The sequence below is a fragment of the Protopterus annectens genome, chromosome 13.part0, assembly GCF_019279795.1.
Source record: "Protopterus annectens isolate FY-2018-M chromosome 13.part0, PAN1.0, whole genome shotgun sequence".
NCBI lineage: Eukaryota > Metazoa > Chordata > Ceratodontiformes > Protopteridae > Protopterus > Protopterus annectens.
Window position 1 is genome coordinate 715,349,269 of NC_056747.1, and position 22,224 is coordinate 715,371,492.

Consider the following 22,224-nt stretch of genomic DNA (forward strand, 5'->3'; position numbering starts at 1 on the left):
AAAGTGGGATCCAAATTTACCCCTATCTACACGACTGCCTCATTCAAGCCACAAGTTGGTCAAAGCTCCCCAAGGATCTGCCCTTCACTCAGAACCTCCTCAGCTCCTTGGGATTCACCATAAATCTTCACAAGTCCAACACAGACCCATCTTCCAGGATAGTTTTCCTGGGGCCTCTTCTGGTTTCCTCCCTTCAAAAGGCCTTCCTCCCTCCACAAAAGGTCTTCTTCCTAAGTCAGTACTTCCAAAACATTATGTAGAGACAATGCCTTTTAGCCAGGGCATTCTTCAGAGCATTAGGCTGCATGGCATCTTGTATCCTCATGATCCCTCTGGCCAGGCTACACATAAGGAAGCTTCACTGGTACCTCTAGAATCTGTGGTGCCTGCACTCACAGTTCCTCAGGGCAGAAATTCAGCTGACCCCTTGCCTTAAGGAGAAATTTGCGTGTTGGATGCAGACTTGTGCCCAGAAGCTGGGTCGTCGTCCTCTTCAGGTTAATCGCTCAGGGCCAAACTTTAAACCACAGATGCTTGAGAGCCAGTCTGGGGGCCTCATTTCCAACACATTCAATCCCAGGGCAGATGGGAAAATTACTTCAGACACAAGCACATAAATTAGAAAGAACTGATGGCAGTGCAAAAGGACTTGGTAGCTTTCAAAGATCAGTGGAAACCAGGGATGTTCTTTGTGTTTCGCAGTTGCATCACATTTGGGTTATGCCTGCTAGGGTAGCCATTTGCCATCCCGAATACCAAAGGCTTATTGTTTCTGCGCCAGTTGCTGTCACTTCAGGACTGACATCAGATTGTCAGTAGTATAAAGTAAGGCAGCCGATGCCATTACATTAGTATGTTGCCGTGGAGCCTGAACCAGAAGCAAGTTCGTACGAGTACCGGTCGGCTGCTGAGTTTAGTCTACTGGTTTGAAGCTGAAGTCTATCCTTTTTTCTTGCAATAACTGATGTCAGAAAAAGTTAACAATTGTCTCACCTGTGGAAAGCCAATACCACACCAAGTCTTTCATTCTTACTGCGTCACTTGTTTAGGCCCAGACCACGACATCCCCCACTGTCGCTTCTGTGCTTTGTTCCATGCCAGCACTATCCGGCATCAGGCCCTTATTGTAACTAGATATTTTCGCTTACAGTCCTCGATCTCCGATATGGCTTCGGTAAGCCATCCGACAGCAGATCTTCCAAAAAACCATAAAGGTAGACAGACCGCACATGTTCAACCCAACCGACGACGCTTTTGTTAAGCTAGTTGTCAGTTCTCTGGTCTTCAGTGAGGTGCATTCACAGCCCCTGATGCACGCTTCTGTGGATTCGCAGGCTGCTACAGAGACCTTTTCGGAGTTCAGTATGCCACAAAACTCTTCTTCGACTAAGGATCCTGCAGTCTTTTCTACCTTGGGTGGATCCGGAGCCGCTGAGCAGGCACCGTCTTCCTTTGCACTACCGATTCTTGACACAAACCGACGTCTTCTTTCACGACTACCATTCTTTTGAAAACTACTGAGATTCTGAGGCCCAAGGTATGAACCACACCCAAGAAACTGATGACCCAGTCTGAGGCACCTGCTTCCTTGCCTCAGTCTCAAATGCTTAAAATGGCAGAAGACCTTATGCTGATCAGGGGAAGCCAAGCTACCCCCTCCAAAAGGAAAAGAGATTTGTCCCCTGTAGTTTTGTCTGAACAAGAGTCGGATGACTGATGCATCTGAAATGAAGACATGCAACCCCTCTCCACTTATGAGGATTCTGATGCAGAGGATTCCATCCTTTCCGCCTCTCCCCCAGAGGATTTTTCCTTTAAGGAAATTCTTCATACCTTGAGAGAGCATTTCCAGTGGGAATGTCAAGACTGCCCTCAGTCTAAAAAGAGACTCAGGGAATTCTTAGATCTTTCACAGCACAGACCCTTGGCCATCCCCCCAGTCCTGGATGTTTTCCTGGAATCCAGCTTGATTCCTGACACCCACCCTCCTGCACCCAGAAAACCAGACCGGTACTATAGAGTTCCTGACTCACATAAATGTATTTTTAAAAATTCTACTGCTCACCCTGAGTTAATTTCTCAAGGGCCTAAAGGGATTAAAGCGACCTCTGCTAAGAATCCCACTCCCTCAGATAAGGATTCCTAAGCACTAGACAGATGGGGTTAAAAAGTATACACCTCAGCTACTCTTGCTATCAGGGCACTAAATTGCCAGTTCCATATGCTAAAATTTCAGCAGCATACTCTGGAACTCCTCAAACAAAAAATGTCTTCTTTTCCTGCTTTTGCAGAATCTAGAGTTACAAGAGTTAATGCATTCTGCAAGTCAAGTAACTAACCACACCTTGCACTGTGATTTTGACGCCCTAGAAACTTCTTGCAGGGCAGCAGTCACCGGATCTGTCATTAGAAGGCATGCATGGCTTAAGGAACAGCCCTTGCCAGACCATGTCATATCTAATTGTTGGATGCCGTCTTGCACAAAGACAACTCATTTGGCACTAAGGCAGAAGAGGTCTTAAAAAAGATGGAAGAAAAAGCAAAATCTATGCAGACTGTTCCTGATTTCTTACAAGTCCAGCCACCCAGGTTTAGCAGGCATTGTCCCACCAAGAACTGGTCCTTTCCTGCTACCACTAAGCCAGTCCAGCTCAGACCCCCCCCCCCCCCCCAGACAGCAGCCACAGGGAATGCAGAGCTCTAAGCAGTGGACTACCTCCACTTCAAAACCAGGGAGTTCTAAGCAACCCCCTTATGGTAAGAACTCACAATGACTCACCTCCCCCACCCCTCTCTCTGCCCACCTACACTTACCCCTAGGAGGAAAACTCTCCATTCATGCAGGCACCTGGGCCACCATTACGAATGACCGCTGGGTTCTCAACATAGTGTCCCAGGGATACAAATTTTCTTTCCACACCCTTCCTACCCAAAAAGGGTTTCCAGATCTACTTCAAAACCAGTGGGCAGAGGCACAAAAGCAAGTCCTTTCCCTGCTGTCTTTGAGGGCAGTAGGGCACATTAGAACAGAGAGGCCAAGGTTTCTACTCCTGACTTTTTCTGGTACCCAGAAAAGAGGGCACCTGGTGCCCCATCCTCAATCTAGCCATTCTAAACAAATTCCTGGTGATCCCAAAATTCAAAATGCTCACCCTCCAGCAGCTGCTACCCATGCTCTCCAAGGATGCTTTGCTAGCCACCCTAGATCTAAAAGAGGCCTACCTCCATATTCCTATCAGGGAATCATGTAGGAAATATCTCCGTTTCAGGGCCAGGATCTCAGCACATTCAGATGTTCATCGTGTTTCACTGTTACAGTCATTACACTTGGGTTATCCTGCTGGCAGGCTACCCGCAGTCGGCCTGAATTCCAAAGTCTTGATCCGGCGTCGGTTGCTGTTGCCTCTTCCCTGACGTCAGTGCGCCAGGGGTATAAAAGATGCAGCCGACACCATTTTCTTCCGTCTTTCTTGCCACGTGGTGCCCGAAGCAAAAGCAGTTTGCAAGTGCCGGTCGGCCAACTCATGAGATTTTCAAAAACGAATTTCAGATCCGAAGTCTTCATTAAAGCTAAGTACCCCGTTGGGGAAACTCTTTTCTTGCTCCAGATCGATGTCAGAAAACGTTAACAATTGTATTTCTTGTGGGAAGCAAATACCTCATAAGGATTTTCATTCTTACTGTATTCCATGCCTAGGCCCTGATCACAACGTTGCTAGCTGTCGGTTTTGTGCTAGATTTAACTAACGCACTAAGCATCGGTACGATTTTGCTTTTCATTACTTTGGCCGAAACTGACAACCGGAGTTTATAAAAAGGAAAAGGACAGGCATCCGAGGTCCAAAACAGACTAGGCTTCTGCTAAGCCAGTCGCCGGTTCTCAGTGAGGCGCTTTCACAGCCCCTGATGCCAGCTACCTCAGAGCCACAGGCCGCTGCCGACTCCCACGTGGAGCCAACTAGGCCTCTGGATACTCATGGTTTTGGACACTCAGAAACTATTACCTCAGATGGGTCCGGAGCCGCTGAGCAGGCATCGGCTTCTGAGGGTGTTTTCAGACCTACACAGTTATATGTAAAGCCTACCTCAGCTTCCAAAGCAAAGACTAAAGCAGCTCTAAAGACAAAGAAAAAAGTACAGCATTCTCCTGGACAGACTGCCATTCCTAAAAAACAGATGCTCAAAATGGCTGAAGGCCTAATTACCTTGATCAGGGGTTCCCATCCCCCTCCTGATAAGAGGCGTAGGCAAGAGACAGAATATGAATCTTCAGATCAGGTTTCCATTTCCTCTGACTCCTCTTCTGAGCAGGAATACTCTCTTCCTCCCTATGAGGATTCTGATGCTGAAGAATCTATTCCTTCAGCCTCTCCTCCTGAGGATTTTTCTTTTGGGGAAACCTTGCATACCATGAGGGAGCACTTCCACTGGGAGAGCCAAGACTACTCAGAATCAAAGAAAAGGCTTAGAGATTTTCTTTTACTACTTCAGCACAGGCCTCTTGCTATTCCCCCTGCGTTAGATATTGTAGACGATGTATTTGCAGAGTCCGGCCTTTCTCCTGACTCTTCACCCCCTGCACCTGTAAAACCAGACAGATACTACAGGGTTACAGACTCACATAAATTTCTTTATAAAAAACTATTTCTCAGGGTCCCAAAGGAGTCAAAGCTTCGACTGCAAAAAACCCTATCCCCTCTGACAGGGATTCTAGGGCACTAGACAGATGGGGGGAAAAGTTTACACTTCTGCTACTTTGGCTGTGAGGGCTTTAAATTGTCAATTTCATATGCTTAAATATCAGCAATACTTAATGTCACTGCTAAAACAGAAAAGGTTGGCAATTTCAGATTGTGCAGAAAATAAGGAAATGCAGGATTTATTGCATGCAACTGAACAAGTGGGAAAGCATACATTGCAATGTGGTTTTGATTCCCTGGAGGCCTCTTGCAGGGCTGCAGTTACGGGTTCTATCATTAGGAGGCATGCTTGGTCAAAGGAACAGAATCTACCTGATCATATTAAAGCAAAATTACTAGATGCTCCATTACAGCATGATACTTTATTTGGTGTTAAAGCAGAGGAGGTGTTGAAAATGGAGGACAAAGCAAAATCTATGCAAACAGTAAAGGATTTCTTACAGGTACAGCCACCCAGATTTAGCAGGAACTGGCCTACAAAGAATTGGTCCTTTCCAGTGTCAGACAAACCACAAAGAGGCAGATACAGACGCCCTAGAGGCAGATCCCAGCCCCAGGGCTCTTACAGGCCTAAACAGTGGGGCACTTCTACCTCCAAAAGCGGAGAAGACAAATCACAGCCATACAGGAAACCGTCCCAATGACTTTCCTCTGCCAGCACCAAGCACTTAACTTTTGGCAGCCCCCTTAGGGTGAAAATTAGCACTTTTTTCTCAAAACTGGCACATGATCACCCAGGACAAATGGGTCATGAATATAGTGTCCCAGGGCTACAGGTCCCACTTTCACACCCTGCCAAGGGCAAAATGTATGCCAGATCTGCCATACAATCAATGGGCAGAGGCACAAAAACAAGTTTCATCCCTCATGAACTTGAGGGCCATTCAGTGAGTACCACAGCAAGAGCAGGGACAAGGATTTTACTCAAGACTTTTCTTGGTACCCAGAAAGGACAAAGCCTGGAGACCAGTACTGGACCTGTCTATTCTAAATACATTTCTGGACGTTCCAAAATTCAAAATGTTGACTTTGCAGCAGCTTCTTCCCATGCTGGGCAAGAAGGCTTGGCTTGTAACTATGGACCTAAAAGAGGCATACCTGCATGTACCAATCAGACAGTCTTGCAGAAGATACCTCAGATTCATAGCTGGCTCAATGCACTACCAATTCTCTGCACTGCTTTTTGGCTTATCTACTGCGCCCGTGGTCTTCACAAAATGCCTGGTACCAGTAATTGCATATTGCAGACAAAGAGGAATTCAAATATATCTTTACTTGGATGATTGCCTTATTCAAGCAGTGAACAAGGACATTCTACTAGAGCACCTGGCGTTTGTAAAAAGGTTATTGATTTGCCTAGGGTACACAATAAACGTAAGAAAATCAAAATTAGTACCCTTTCAAGAGATAATATTCCTGGGTGCAAGCTTAAATACAACTGCCCTGATGGCTTATCTCATGCCAGACAAAGGCAACTGACTTCTTACTTCACAATGTTGGCAGCAAAGACCCAGTTATCTGCAAGAAAAATTCTGCAGGCTTTGGGCTTCATGGCATCCTGCATTCTGCTAATTCCATATGCCAGACTGCATATGAGGAAACTACAATGGTATCTAAAAAGTGTTTGGACTCAACATTGCCACAGCCTGGAAACATTGATTACCCTCATTTCTTGCCTTCAACAGAAGTTTCGATGGTGGGCACAGGCCTGCCACCTCAACAAGGGACAGCCATTCAACCTACCCACAGCCAGGCAGTCAATAACAACAGATGTTTCAGATTATGCCTGGGGGGCCCACATGGCAGGAAAATGTATTCAGGGCACATGGCCCTCAAGCCAAATGCATATTCATATCAATCAAAAAGAGATGCTAGCTGTTCAGAATGCCCTGACAGCTTTCAAGGACCTTCTTCATCCAGGACGACTACTGATAAGGACGGACAATACTACAGTCATGTGGTACATAAACAAGTAGGGAGGCACACATTCCTACCCCTGCTGCAGACCAGCCATGACTTTGTGGGACACAGCATTGACTTATCTGCAAGCTCAATTCCTGCCAGGAAAGAAAAATACTCTGGCAGACGAAGCAAGCAGAAACATTACGGATCCCCACAAGTGGAAACTGGATCCACAAGTCTTCAGCATGATAACAAAGAAATGGGGATGCCCAGACATAGATCTTTTCACCTCCCCTCACAACTGCCAACTACAGAGATTATGCACAAGGACTTATCACAAGCAAGCATGGAAAGTGGATGCTCTATCATTCAGCTGGAAAACACTAACACTATATGCCTTTCCTCCTCTGCCTCTCCTTCACAAGGTACTCCTGAAGGTCAGACAAGAGAAGCCAAAAATGATTGATTGCCCCAGACTGGCCCTGCCAGCACTGGTACCCAGTCCTAAAGAGCTTGTCTCAAGGCCCAGCCTGGACATTGCCTCTAATTCCTCACTTACTGACCCAACGAAACAACCAGATCCTGCACAGCCACGTCAGGACCCTAAATCTGGCAGCATGGCGAATAATGTAGCCATTCAGGACACACCTCTTTCTAAAGCAGTGATGGATGTTATTTTGGAGGCCAGGAGGCCAAGTACCAGAAAATCTTATGCAGAAAAATGGAAGAGATTCTGTGCTTGGAACCAGGCACAAGGAATTGACACGCTTGTACCAAATATTCCTCAGATTTTACAATACCTAACTGAGATGCTGGACAAAGGCCTATCCTTCTCATCAATTAAAATCCATGCCTCTGTCATTTCAGCTCATTACAGTACGGAACCTCCTATTTTTTCTTATCCATTGCTAAGGCAGTACCTCAGAGGGGCCAAAAACATAAGACCTCCAAGGAGAGCACCAATACCTGCATGGGACCTCAATTATGTCTTGGAGAAACTCACACTGCCACCTTTTGAGCCAGCCAATACAGCTGAAATAAAGTACTTAACTTGGAAAACAGCTCTGCTCCTAGCAATAACCTCTGCAAGACGAGTCTCAGAGTTACAGGCTCTCATGGCTGTGGAACCTTTTACCATTTTCCATCCGGACAGGGTTTCTCTGAGGACAAACCCGACATTTATGCCTAAGGTAGTGTCCAGTGTGGCCCTTAACCAAACCATTCATTTGCCTACTTTTTATCCAAATCCACAGTACAAGGGTGAGAGACTCCTGCATTCTTTGGACATACACAGACAGCTACGCTTCTACTTGGACAGAACTAAAGCTTTCAGAAAGACTGAGCAACTTCTAGTGGCATATGCTCAGGATCACAAGGAAAGCCTATCTCAAAGCAGACCATTTCGAAATGGATAGGCCACTGCATTCGATTCTGTTATTCACAACATGGCAAATCAATCCCTAAGGGCATTAGGCCACGTTCTACCAGAGCAGCAGCCACTTCAGCAGCCTTCCTCAGAGAGGTACCAACCAAAGACATTTTAGAGGCTGCAACTTGGAGTTCAGTGCACACTTTCACCAAGCACTACCATTTACCTCTCTACTCTAAATCCAGGGCAGGCTTTGCCACTGCAGTTTTGCAGGGCCTTATAGCCTCTCTTAATCCTATTTAGACCCAGCCACCCTACCTCAGCTTTGGGATTCAACCCAAGTGTAATGACTGCAACAGTGAAACACGATGAACATAGTACAGTTGTGTACCTACCATAAATGTAGATGTTCAAGTGTATTCACTGTTGCAGTCCAGGTTACCCACCCACCATCCCCCTTTTTTCTTTGCTGGGACCTATCTGTACTTCTCTATCTTATACAACCTATGTGGTGTATTTGCTTGTAGATGAAGGAAATGTTTGATGTTAAGTTGTGTATCTCGCCTTCATTCTTGCTGGTTGGGTTCAGATCCGATCCTCTGCTCCGACTCGGCCATCTTCTAAAGCTCGAGAGCTGTTTACTGGCTGGAGGCTTCCCCATATCCCATGATGCCTGGCGCTAGATACCCAGATCTCATTTGCCGCTTCTGCTGCGAGGTTGTCTTACTGGCTCAGGTCGTATATTTTATTATTATTATCTGTTTTTTGATAAAAAAAAAAAAAAATAGTAGTTTTAGTGTGGTTTGTTAATCGTAGTATACTATCTTTCTTGGGGTATCCTTGTTTAAGTATATATTCTTTCCTTATCTGTATTCCCCTTCCCTTCAGAAAACCCGTTTCAGTTAGAGAGTTTTCCCCTCCCCCCTCTCTCTTTTCTGAAGTAGCCGTTTAAGTTAGAGGCTAACCAATTTTTTTCTTTTAAAAAAGAAAATATATATATATATATATATATATATATATATATATATATAGTTAGTATTTACTTAGTTTAGTCTATTTGTTGTTAGACTATTGTGTGTATCCTTGACTGTTTTTGGGTGTGGTAATTTTGTGTGTGTTATAGTTATTATACTCAAATTGTTATAGTTGTGTTTTTTGTCTGGTATTCCCTTTAGCTATGTCTAAGGATACCAAGGTGTCCGGATTCAAGAAGTGTGATTCATGCTGTCAGAAGATGTCTCTGACAGATGGTCACACTTCTTGTGTCTATTGTCTCGGCGCCATGCACCTGCAGGATTCTTGTTCAGTTTGCCATGCTTTCAGTCTAAGAGTTCTGCAGGAACATAGGAATAAATTAATCCTACGGGGTTTGCTCATACCCAAGCAGTCACTGGCTAAGGCTCAGCCTGTGAAGTCCTCCAAGCCACCTAAACCTTTGACTCCCATTTCGGAGCCGTCATTAGGTGAAGCTGCTACTTCTGCCTCAGTTCCGGCTGGAACTGATGTGCCTGTCTCTCAAGTCTGTTCCGACACACACTTCGGAGCCGGCAGGGAGTCTAAGGAGATCTAGGTCTCCCTCCCTGGAGTCGTTATGCTCGGCTCCTAGGTCTCCTCTGCTTCAATTGGAGTGCAGTCATCTGTCCTCCCACTCTTCTCGGTCATCGAGATTGTCAGATCACGACTTGGAGAGAGTGGTCAGCAGGCTTTTGAAATCGCAGGCCCTAGCAAAAATGTTGTCCAGCCCCCTTCAACAGGGTTCGGCTCCGTCCTTGTCTGCAGTCATTCGTCCTCCAGCTCCTCCCTTGAGGTCGGAGCCGGAGTTCGTTGGGGTTCGAATTATGGAACCGTCGGCACCGATACCTTCTCCTTCTTTTCCGTCGTCGGCTCCGATCACTTCCTTGGAACCGTCCTTGGAGGGATCTGGTCACCGAGACTCCATCGTCGGCTCCGAGGGGGCGAGTGGCATCGGACCCTTGTCAGACCCCATTATCCCCCTCGGAGCTTCGGCACAGGTGAGCTCAGCTCCTACATCGGCTACGGAGCCATCCCCCTCGGTGCGGAGAGGGATTCCGGTCTCTTCGGAACTGGAGCCTTCTCTGCATCTGAGCAGGGACACTTTTGAGGTCATGAGGAGTGTGCTGGCCCCTGAGTCAGCCCCACGATCATCCCCTTCAGCTCCTTCCACTATGGTGCCTGCGCCTGCCTCTGCCCCTCCTCCATTCCCCAAGTGTGGGGAAGCAACGCTCCAGGGCACCCCTTTAGGTTTCTCTTCCTCTTCCGAGGCCTCTCCTGATCATTCAGAGGAGCCACCTCATAAGAGGAAATGCAAGAGGAAGCATGTTGACTCCACTGATTCTGTCACATCAGATAACGACATAGAGGATTCGGAAGGGTCCCCGAGGTCCCCCTCTGAAGAGGTCTCATTCTCAGACATCCTTGAGATGCTTAGGCAGAGGGGGAACTGGTCTACCCTTAGCCCTTCCGAGGATGAGTCGGTATTCCTGGAGGCGTTTGGATCCCGACCTTCCACCTCCTGGGTGTCTCCGCCTTTTGACCCACTCATGTCTGTGTTGGCTCAGAAGGCGTGGTCAGCTCCAGACACAGTGGAACCGACCCCTAGAAGACCTGCAGAATTCATAACTGCACCACAAGACAAACAGTTTTTGGCCAAAGGTGTTCCCGTTGATGCCATGGTGGTGGTAGCGGCGGCCACAAAGAAGGAGTTGGCTGAAACTTCATCTGTCCATCCCCCTAACAAAGAGTCCAGGACGATGGACAGATATGGGAAGCAGATGTTCTCTTCAGCAACTTTCTCCATGAAGTGTCTGAATTATTTGTGCCATTTTACCCATCTTCAAAGGGATCTTCTTAAAGAGCTTGGAGATATCCTCCAAGATCCATCAGCTGAGGGGGCCAAGGCTAAGGCAGCCTCCCAGCTGGCGACTCTTAATTCAGTTGTGAACTCTTCCATGAGGCTCATTTCGTATGCAACAACCAAACACACAAACCTCTCACGTAGAGCGATGCACGGCCAACCAAACTATGCAAGTAACACAACGGCCAGCAATAACTGTTCCAAAACCATTTTAATAGCAAATGTACAAAGGATATATAATATATATCCTGCTCCAAACCGGTTTCGGTTCCCCTTCTTCAGTGGAGCTAAGATTTGTGAAAAAGCCAACATCTGATTCCCTTTAATAGTGTCAGTACACATTATAGACCAATCAAAATTCAAACATCTTTTCAAACATATTTTCTTAATATAAAGTAAACCCAGCAACCATATTATGAATATACCTTAGGGCTAACACAATGCCCTATATGTTTATATATAAACTAGTATATATATAAAAAAATATAAAAAAATAAATGAACATAAAATAAAAATAAAAATAACAATAAAAAATAAAGTACACAAAAATATTTGCACATAGTCAACCTCAAATCTAAATATATGGAGCAATTGATTCGGATATGATAAGATTCTTAATAAACATATATCTTTCAATATTAGATAAATAATCTATGTTATATAAGATATATCAATCATAATAATGCATAGATATATACCACAAGAAATATATTATAGGTGATCATTAATACCTGGCGGGAATAATGCACCCAAATGTATGATCCAATATTTTTCTTTTTCTGTCAAAATGTTGTCCCAGCCTTGTTGGTGACTCCTATCACCAACAACCCTGTCAATAATAGTAAACTTAAATTTTGCCGTGAGATGTTTCATAGTATGTAAATAAAGGGCATTAGTAGATATTTTGTTTTTAATATTACTTCTATGTTCCCCAATTCTTATTCTAAGGGCCTGGAAGTCTTTCCCACATAGAAAGCAGAGCATTGACATGTGGCAAGATATATCACCCAACTCATCGAGCAATTACCAAAAATTTTAGATCATAAACTTTACTAGTATTGGCACTACTAAAAGATTTAGTTTTATTAATATCCAAACAAGACATACAATGTCCACAAGGATAGGTGCCAATCAGTTCTTTGCCCATAATGGTGAGCTGTTTATACCTTGCCCTCCACTGCTATGATGTTTAAAGTGTGAGAACATAGAAGCTAAAGTTTTGCCCTTTCTATAAGAATATTGACAACATGTCCCCAGATGTTGTCTAAGAATATCATTAGCCATTAAGATATTCCAATTTCTCTCTATCACACCTCTGATAACTTGATTATTTCTACCATAGGTAGTGACCAATCTCATAACTTCATCTCCTTTTTTATCTTGATCATGATCTTTATATTGTATGAGTTGGTCCCTACTTTTTTTGTCTGACATATATTTAGCAGATTTAATATCAAACATAGAATACCCTCTATCATGGAATCTATTTGTAAGATCCAAGCTGGCTATCTCATAGTCTTCATGACTGGAATTAATTCTTTTAATGCGACAGAATTGAAATTTTGAGATGTTCCGGACAGTGTGGCGGGGATGCATACTCGAGGCATGTAACAGTGTATTATATTCAGGATATTTCCTATATATTTTTGTACCTAGTGTATCATCAGGCTTCCTGTATACACTGACATCCAAGAATTCAATATTGGACCTACTACTATTAATAGTAAATTCAATGCCCCAGGGGTTACTATTAAGGTAATCCACAAATTCTTTAAGATATTCCGCATCCGCCCGCCACACCATCCAACAATCATCAAGATATCTGCGCCAGATATCTATTTCTACAATGTAAATATTGTGAGATGTGTCATAAATTAAGTATTCCTCTAACACGCCATAAATAGGTCTGCATATATGGGTGCAAAGGATGCACCCATAGCAGTACCTTGTAACTGCCAATAGCAGTCACCTTGAAAGAAGAATACATTTTTATTCAAAACATGCTCACACATACAAATCAAAAGTGTATTAAATCCAGGCCTATATAAGTTAGATTTCTCAAGCCAATATTGTAATGCTTGAAGACCCGCCCAATGGGGAATACTTGTATATAAAGATCGTACATCCAAAGTACAGAGTAGCCAGTCTGGTTCAAGTTCCATCTCTTCTATAATTTGTAAGAACTGTGTAGTGTCTTTAATTCTAGCTCTTACCTGAGTTAACAAAGGTTTTAGATATTCAGTCAAAAAAACTGAAAGTGGTTCGTCAAAGAACCATGGCCAGACACAATTGACGGCCTGGTGGGGAAGTCAGGGATTTATGGATTTTAGGCAATAGATATAGTATCTGTTTATTAGGATCATTAACAGTCAAATGTTTAACAATGGTGTTGGACAAAATACCATTTTCAACTGCACTACTCAGGAACTCATCAATTTCCTGTTTAAAAGTAGTGGTAGGATCAATGTCCATTTTCTTATAACATTTTTGATCTGATAATTGTCTTAATCCTTCCTGTATATAATAATCTATATCCAAAATCACTACTGCCCCACCTTTGTCTGCCCTGACAATAACTATGTCATTATTATTTTTTAGTTCTTCAAGTGCCTGTCTTTCAGTGTGCTGAATATTGTCTGACAAAATATTAAAGCCATATGGTGGAAAATGTAAATCCCTAAGTACTGCCTGTTGAAAGGCTGTAACATGCATATTAGCAGGAGGTTGAAAAGTAGATTTGAGAAATCTAAATTCAGTAGATCTTTGAGCTGTCTGATCTGAAAAGAATATCTTAAGGTTTAACGACGCAAAATTCCAAAATATCTTTTACAGTTTGATATTGATCACAAAAAAATCCGGTACAAACCCTAAACCTTTATTCAATATTTTCTTGTTCCAATGTTAATTCCACTTTGGACAGATTAAGCACATTTTGAAATGTGGTAGTTGTATCTATTTCAAAAGAGCCTGAACTATTCCATCCATTGATTCCAGATCTGAACCTATTGCGGTGTTTCCTCCCCAGCCTTGTCTTCTTACCCCAAAAGGGGTATATTGCTTCTTTTTATAAGGTGAGAGGTCAGAAGTAACCACCTCACTATCAGTGGGAGAGGACTCATCACCTGAGGTGCTAGCATATGTCTGTTCTCTATTTTTAAGAATAGGTCTGGGTCGTTTCTTAGCCCTGGCACCACTCCTACCCATAGACATCTCTTTAAATCTCACTGATTTCTGAAGCTCAAAGGGACGTCCCCTAGCATAATCATTAACGTCCCTGTGAAATTTTTTAACTTTCCTCTTTCGTCAATTTGTCATACTGGGTCAATTCTTTTGATAAATTAGCAACCAACATACCATAGTTAGTATTAGATTCAAATTGTTTGCAAATACTACTTAGTTCTTTAACCTCAACAATATTCAAATCTATTGTCCTTTCATAATAATCTGTCAATATTTGTACAAACTTCATAGATCCCTCTTGAACTGCCTCAAACCACTCATTGGTCAGCCTCTCTTCAGATCTGCTGACCATGGGCTTCAACTTAATTCTAAGTCCACGTGGCACTAATTTTTTGTGCATGTAAGCCTTAAATAGGCGTAGATGCCATATATTTGCTCTCAACCCCTTAAGGGCTTTTTCCAAATTACAAAATGCAAATTGGCATCCATCACTAGAAGGAGTGGTCTGTTGAGTAATAGAACTGTTGCTTGAGATCGATTCCAGTCCAAAGACCTGGATATCTTCTCTATCAGCACACATACCCTGCAAAATACTATCCAAATTCATGATAACTATCTCAACAAGTCCAAAGTAGGGAGGCAGCGGTGCCAAAACTAAAAAAGAGGACCCAGATAACTTATGCCAAAACAAGGCACAAATATATAGTATCCAATAATAATGGAATCTATAACATATACAAATACCAGCAGCTCAGGGGAACACAAGCTACACAAAGTTAAGCTAACCAATATTGACCAAATTACTTAAATCCAGATAGATAAAAAACCTTATAAGGACCTAAAAATGGCCAATGGATGAATAATAGTTCAAACTACAAAATAGAGTCTGTTCCAAAAATACATAACCAATCTAGTCCAGTTATATTTTTTTAAATAACATAGTCTTGTCAGTAGTAAGATAAACAATCTCTACCCTGCAAAATGTATATAATACAAAAATATTGAAAGATAAATTTCCATTTGAAAATACAATCTTATATCACAATAACCAATTGACTAATGAGTGAAACTATTCTAACATAAACTCAAATATCAACTCCTGTCAGGTAGTCTATATGAACATAGCATGTTCAGATATAGGTAATGCAAAAGATTCTAAATATTAGCAACTAATAGAACACACAGTCTTATATTCTAATTTTTGATGTTATTCAATCCAACAATATACCAATATATTCAGTTATATAAATGTGACACAGTATGTAATGGTGAAATCACCCTATACTGTATATCAAAAATATCAAATATTGGTATTATTAGTATACTAGCATATTCCTATAAGGGCCTCTGGACTATACCAAAAAACTAGCATAATCCATCCCTCTCTAGCATGTGATAATAATCTGTCCCATCCAATATCCACAATTCCTAGAACCTCAGGCCAGTCAATATTTAAACAGAGTACACAAGTAACCCCAAATGTAGACTTATCATTGTGTAGACATAATTATAACCATAGGTTCTAACACACCATTTTATTCACAACCATACTTTAACGCATCACATAATAGTGCATTAAAAAATAGACAAATACACTATCTATAACAAATTGCTATAAATATGTGTAAAATGTCCAATATGATCCCAACATAATAGAACCATATGTCAGCACAATTCTGGATATCATAAACCTAGATACCTGGGTGCAAGTCACGATGTAGGAAAATATATAAAAAACTAGTGTAACCATTTATATATCCCTATGGCGAACCACCATATATATAAATTCCCGGCCACGTGAATGACGAAAAAACACACTTATCACGCTACCTTACACTCGGTTGAATACCATAAGATATGTCGAAACACATGTACCTAGTATAGAAACCCAAACATTTACATTTAGTATAAAAACCACAATCTGTACCTAAATGTTAAGTTTAAATACCCTAAATGGTCCCAACATATTTACTACCATATGTCTTCACAATTTGGATATATCGTAAGCCTAAATACTAGGGACAAATCACATAATGGATGAACACATAGTAGATGAACATATAATTAATATAATCGTTTCACATATCCCTTAGGCCAACCTGCCATTATATAGATTCCAGGCAACATGTATACCCAAAAGCACACTCATCGTGCTACCTAGCACTCAATAGAGTACCAAAAGATGTACCGAAACACTTGCACCCAGTATAGATAATACAAACATAAGTAAACCTACACAGATTAACAAATGTAACCCAGGTTATCTAATCAAAGTATAATGACCAAAATAACGTCACATACATATATGCAGTCCTAGGTTAATATCTTAATTATAAACAAGAAAAAGTTGTTTGATACCAAACGGTAAATCATCTACATTCAATACACATGAATGCTTGAGTAAAATGAACAATAGTAATCACTTTACATTTGTGCACAACTTATTAATCTAACAAATATGAGTGCAATATACAGATCGTTATTAGGAATCCATAATGCCCCTCATACTTCTGTTTTTACCAAACATATATTTGAAACCCAAAACGTTGTAATACATAGGTTTCCACAAATAGAAAGTCATAAAAATGTCCATTTTACATCTATAATGTCACTGTGCTCCATTCGACATATTCCTGACGTCGACCCTCCGACTCTGAAAAAGAAGGCCGCAATAGTTCCCAAAACGCTAACGGCCTATTATTAGATAAACAGTACCTGAATATCCGGATATTGAATGTTCCTTGATACAATGTTCCAAAGACCACCAGACAGAAGTAAAAATAATGTTAAACATAAGCAGAAATCCCGTCTATATTGTAGATTCTACACAGTGTAGTGGCTTACTGGACCCACAAGACAAGCCAAAACTTGCTTCCAACAGGACCATATTATTTATCAAAAACGAGGTTCCGAACACGTATATTCCAATCGGTAATCCACAACAGGAACACTAGTTAATGAAATACTGACCATACATAAACAGGGAAAAGCCAGACATCTGTTGGCATTTAGAGTTCGTAAAAAGCATACTCCAAGTGATGAGTCCTCTCCCACCTTCGACTGGAACAAGATGGCTCCCAGAGAGGTATAAGCAACAACCAAACACACAAACCTCTCACGTAGAGCGATGCACGGCCAACCAAACTATGCAAGTAACACAACGGCCAGCAATAACTGTTCCAAAACCATTTTAATAGCAAATGTACAAAGGATATATATATATCCTGCTCCAAAGTTTTGTTCCCCTTCTTCAGTGGAGCTAAGATTTGTGAAAAAGCCAACATCTGATTCCCTTTAATAGTGTCAGTACACATTATAGACCAATCAAAATTCAAACATCTTTTCAAACATATTTTCTTAATATAAAGTAAACCCAGCAACCATATTATGAATATACCTTAGGGCCAATTTGCATTTTGTAATTTGGAAAAAGCCCTTAAGGGGTTGAGAGCAAATATATGGCATCTACGCCTATTTAAGGCTTACATGCACAAAAAATTAGTGCCACGTGGACTTAGAATTAAGTTGAAGCCCATGGTCAGCAGATCTGAAGAGAAGGCTGACCAATGAGTGGTTTGAGGCAGTTCAAGAGGGATCTATGAAGTTTGTACAAATATTGACAGATTATTATGAAAGGACAATAGATTTGAATATTGTTGAGGTTAAAGAACTAAGTAGTATTTGCAAACAATTTGAATCTAATACTAACTATGGTATGTTGGTTGCTAATTTATCAAAAGAATTGACCCAGTATGACAAATTGATCTAAAGAGAGGAAAGTTAAAAATTTCACAGGGACGTTAATGATTATGCTAGGGACGCCCTTTGAGCTTCAGAAATCAGTGAGATTTAAAGAGATGTCTATGGGTAGGAGTGGTGCCAGGGCTAAGAAGCACCCAGACCTATTCTTAAAAATAGAGAACAGACATATGCTAGCACCTCAGGTGATGAGTCCTCTCCCACTGATAGTGAGGTGGTTACTTCTGACCTCTCACCTTATAAAAAGAAGCAATATACCTATTTGGGGTAAGAAGACAAGACGGGGGAGGAAAACAGCAATAGGTTCAGATCTGGAATCAATGGATGGAATAGTTCAGGCTCTTTTGAAATAGATACAACTACCACATTTCAAAATGTGCTTAATCTGTCCAAAGTGGAATTAACATTGGAACAAGAAAAAATATTGAATAAAGGTTTAGGGTTTGTACCCATTTTTGTGATCAATATCAAACTGTAAAAGATATTTTGGAATTTTGCCGTCGTTTAAACCTTAAGATATTCTTTTCAGATCAGACAGCTCAAAGATCTACTGAATTTAGATTTCAAATCTACTTTTCAACCTCCTGCTAATATGCATGTTACAGCCTTTCAACAGGCAGTACTTAGGATTACATTTTCCACCATATGGCTTTAATATTTTGTCAGACAATATTCAGCACACTGAAAGACAGGCACTTGAGGAACTAAAAAATAATAATGACATAGTTATTGTCAGGGCAGACAAAGGTGGGGCAGTAGTGATTTTGGATATAGATTATTATATACAGGAAGGATTAAGACAATTATCAGATCAAAATGTTATAAGAAAATGGACATTGATCCTACCACTACTTTTAAACAGGAAATTGATGAGTTCCTGAGTAGTGCAGTTGAAAATGGTATTTTGTCCAACACCATTGTTAAACATTTGACTGTTAATGATCCTAATAAACAGATACTATATCTATTGCCTAAAATCCATAAATCCCTGACTTCCCCACCAGGTCAATTGTGTCTGGCCATGGTTCTTTGACGAACCACTTTCAGTTTTTGACTGAATATCTAAAACCTTTGTTAACTCAGGTAAGAGCTAGAATTAAAGACACTACACAGTTCTTACAAATTATAGAAGAGATGGAACTTGAACCAGACTGGCTACTCTGTACTTTGGATGTCGATCTTTATATACAAGTATTCCCCATTGAGCGGGTCTTCAAGCATTACAATATTGGCTTGAGAAATCTAACTTATATAGGCCTGGATTTAATACACTTTTGATTTGTATGTGTGAGCATGTTTTGAATAAAAATGTATTCTTCTTTCAAGGTGACTGCTATTGGCAGTTGCTAAGGTACTGCTATGGGTGCATTTGCACCCATATATGCAGACCTATTTATGATGCATTTAGAGGAATACTTAATTTATGACACATCTCACAATATTTACATTGTAGAAATAGATATCTGATGATTGTTGGATGGTGTGGCGGGCGGATCACGGAATATCTTAAAGAATTTGTGGATTACCTTAATAGTAACCCCTGGGGCATTGAATTTACTATTAATAGTAGTAGGTCCAATATTGAATTCTTGGATGTCAGTGTATACAGGAAGCCTGATGATACACTAGGTACAAAAATATATAGGAAATATCCTGAATATAATACACTGTTACATGCCTCGAGTATGCATCCCCACACTGTATTTCAAAAGAATTAATTCCAGTCATGAAGACTATGAGATAGCCAGCTTGATCTTACAAATAGATTCCATGATAGAGGGTATTCTATGTTTGATATTAAATCTGCTAAATATATGTCAGACAAAAAAAGTAGGGACCAACTCATACAATATAAAGATCATGATCAAGATAAAAAAGGAGATGAAGTTATGAGATTGGTCACTACCTATGGTAGAAATAATCAAGTTATCAGAGGTGTGATAGAGAGAAATTGGAATATCTTAATGGCTAATGATATTCTTAGACAACATCTGGGGACATGTTGTCAATATTCTTATAGAAAGGGCAAAACTTTAGCTTCTATGTTCTCACACTTTAAACATCATAGCAGTGGAGGGGCAAGGTATAAACAGCTCACCATTATGGGCAAAGAACTGATTGGCACCTATCCTTGTGGACATTGTATGTCTTGTTTGGATATTAATAAAACTAAATCTTTTAGTAGTGCCAATACTAGTAAAGTTTATGATCTAAAATTTTTGGTAATTGCTCGATGAGTTGGGTGATATATCTTGCCACATGTCAATGCTCTGCTTTCTATGTGGGAAAGACTTCCAGGCCCTTAGAATAAGAATTGGGGAACATAGAAGTAATATTAAAACAAAATATCTACTAATGCCCTTTATTTACATACTATGAAACATCACGCAAAATTTAAGTTTACTATTATTGACAGGGTTGTTGGTGATAGGAGTCACCAACAAGGCTGGGACAACATTTTGACAGAAAAAGAAAAATATTGGATCATACATTTGGGTGCATTATTCCCGCCAGGTATTAATGATCACCTATAATATATTTCTTGTGGTATATATCTATGCATTATTATGATTGATATATCTTATATAACATAGATTATTTATCTAATATTGAAAGATATATGTTTATTAAGAATCTTATCATATCCGAATCAATTGCTCCATATATTTAGATTTGAGGTTGACAATGTGCAAATATTTTTGTGTACTTTATTTTTTATTTTTTATTGTTATTTTTATTTTTATTTTATGTTCATTTATTTTTTTATATATATTTTTTTATATATATACTAGTTTATATATAAACATATAGGGCATTGTGTTAGCCCTAAGGTATATTCATAATATGGTTGCTGGGTTTACTTTATATTAAGAAAATATGTTTGAAAAGATGTTTGAATTTTGATTGGTCTATAATGTGTACTGACACTATTAAAGGGAATCAGATGTTGGCTTTTTCACAAATCTTAGCTCCACTGAAGAAGGAACCAAACTTTGGAGCAGGATATTATATATCCTTTGTACATTTGCTATTAAAATGGTTTTGGAACAGTTATTGCTGGCCGTTGTGTTACTTGCATCATTTCGTATGCAGCCAATGGTGCGAGTAGAGCCGCAGGCACAGGCGTCGCCCTAAGGAGGCATGCTTGGATGCGGCTTTGTAACTTTGCGGAACCTTTCAGAGTGTCTTTCACCAACACCCCCTTTGATGGTTCCTCTCTCTTTGGATCACAGGTGAAGGACACCCTTACCAGGTGTGAGCAGGAAGGCAAGACTCTCCCTGCTGTGGGAGTCAATTTTTCCACTCCTTCCAGACCATATCCCAAGGGTCAGAAGAGTAGAAAGATGTGGTTCCGGAAATCCCAGGGAGCCTTCCCAGACACACGTGGTGAGTTCCCATCCAGGGGCAGAGGAGGGAACAATAACAGATGCTGCCCTCATGGCAGAGAGGGTCCGTAAAACCAGGGCAGCCAAGAATCCTTCTCCAACAAGCCCTTCCAGCATCCCTGAAGGGTTGCCCGGCTGCCCACCTCTGGACGCAGTCGGGGGAAGATTATCGCTGTACCCAAGAGCCTGGCAAGACATAACACAAGACAAATGGGTACAGTCTGTTATATCCGGAGGCTACAGAATTCTTGTTCACACTCCCTTGTTGTTAAACAAGTCCCTTCCAGATGTTCCACCCAATCTGAGGGATCAAGCAGTTCAAGAAGTTTCAAAACTGCTTAGAAAAAGGGCCATCCAGCACGTCCCAGCAGACCAGCAAGGATCCGGAATTTACTCAAGGTTCTTTTTGGTACCAAAAAAGACAAGGGGACTGTATACCCATCCTGGATCTCAGCAAACTAAATAGGTCTGTTCAAAGAACGAAGTTTCGGATGGTCACGCTACAGTCAATTTTACCCTTTCTGGGTCAGGACAATTGGATGTGCTCCATAGATCTTCAGGATGCGTACTACCACATCAAAATGGACAGACACTCCAGAAGATTCCTCCGCTTCCGGCTGGAGCCAGCCATTATCATTTCAGAGCTCTGCCCTTTGGTCTCACCATAGCCCCCAGGGTGTTCACCAAATGTATGGCAGTAGTTAACACTCACCTGAGACGGCAAGGATTCCTGGTGTTTCTATATCTAGATGACTGGCTCCTCACTGCTACCACCGGGCATCTCCTTCTGTGAGCCAGAGACTACACATTTCAGACTTGCTCCAGGCTAGGTATTACAATAAATTTTGAAAAATCTGCATTGTCACCCTGTCAGTCTATCACCTTTATAGGCGCAAATTTAAATACAAAAGACAGGTCAGCCAGCCTTCCACCAGACAGGGTGTTAGTCATTCGCTGACATGTGCAGGTCTTGTTAGGATGCAAGAGAATTCAAGCCAGGTTCGTCCTCCAAACCCTGGGTCTCATGGCTGCAGCGATCATACTCATCCCTCT

General features: G+C 41.3%; 1 protein-coding gene across 1 annotated transcript in view; it reads left to right on the forward strand.

Annotated features, from left to right (window-relative positions):
• The window catches only part of SUPT6H (SPT6 homolog, histone chaperone and transcription elongation factor), a 2,620,423-nt gene that overhangs the window by 286,717 nt on the left and 2,311,482 nt on the right, over positions 1-22,224 (forward strand). The gene's annotated exons all lie outside the window — the stretch shown is intronic.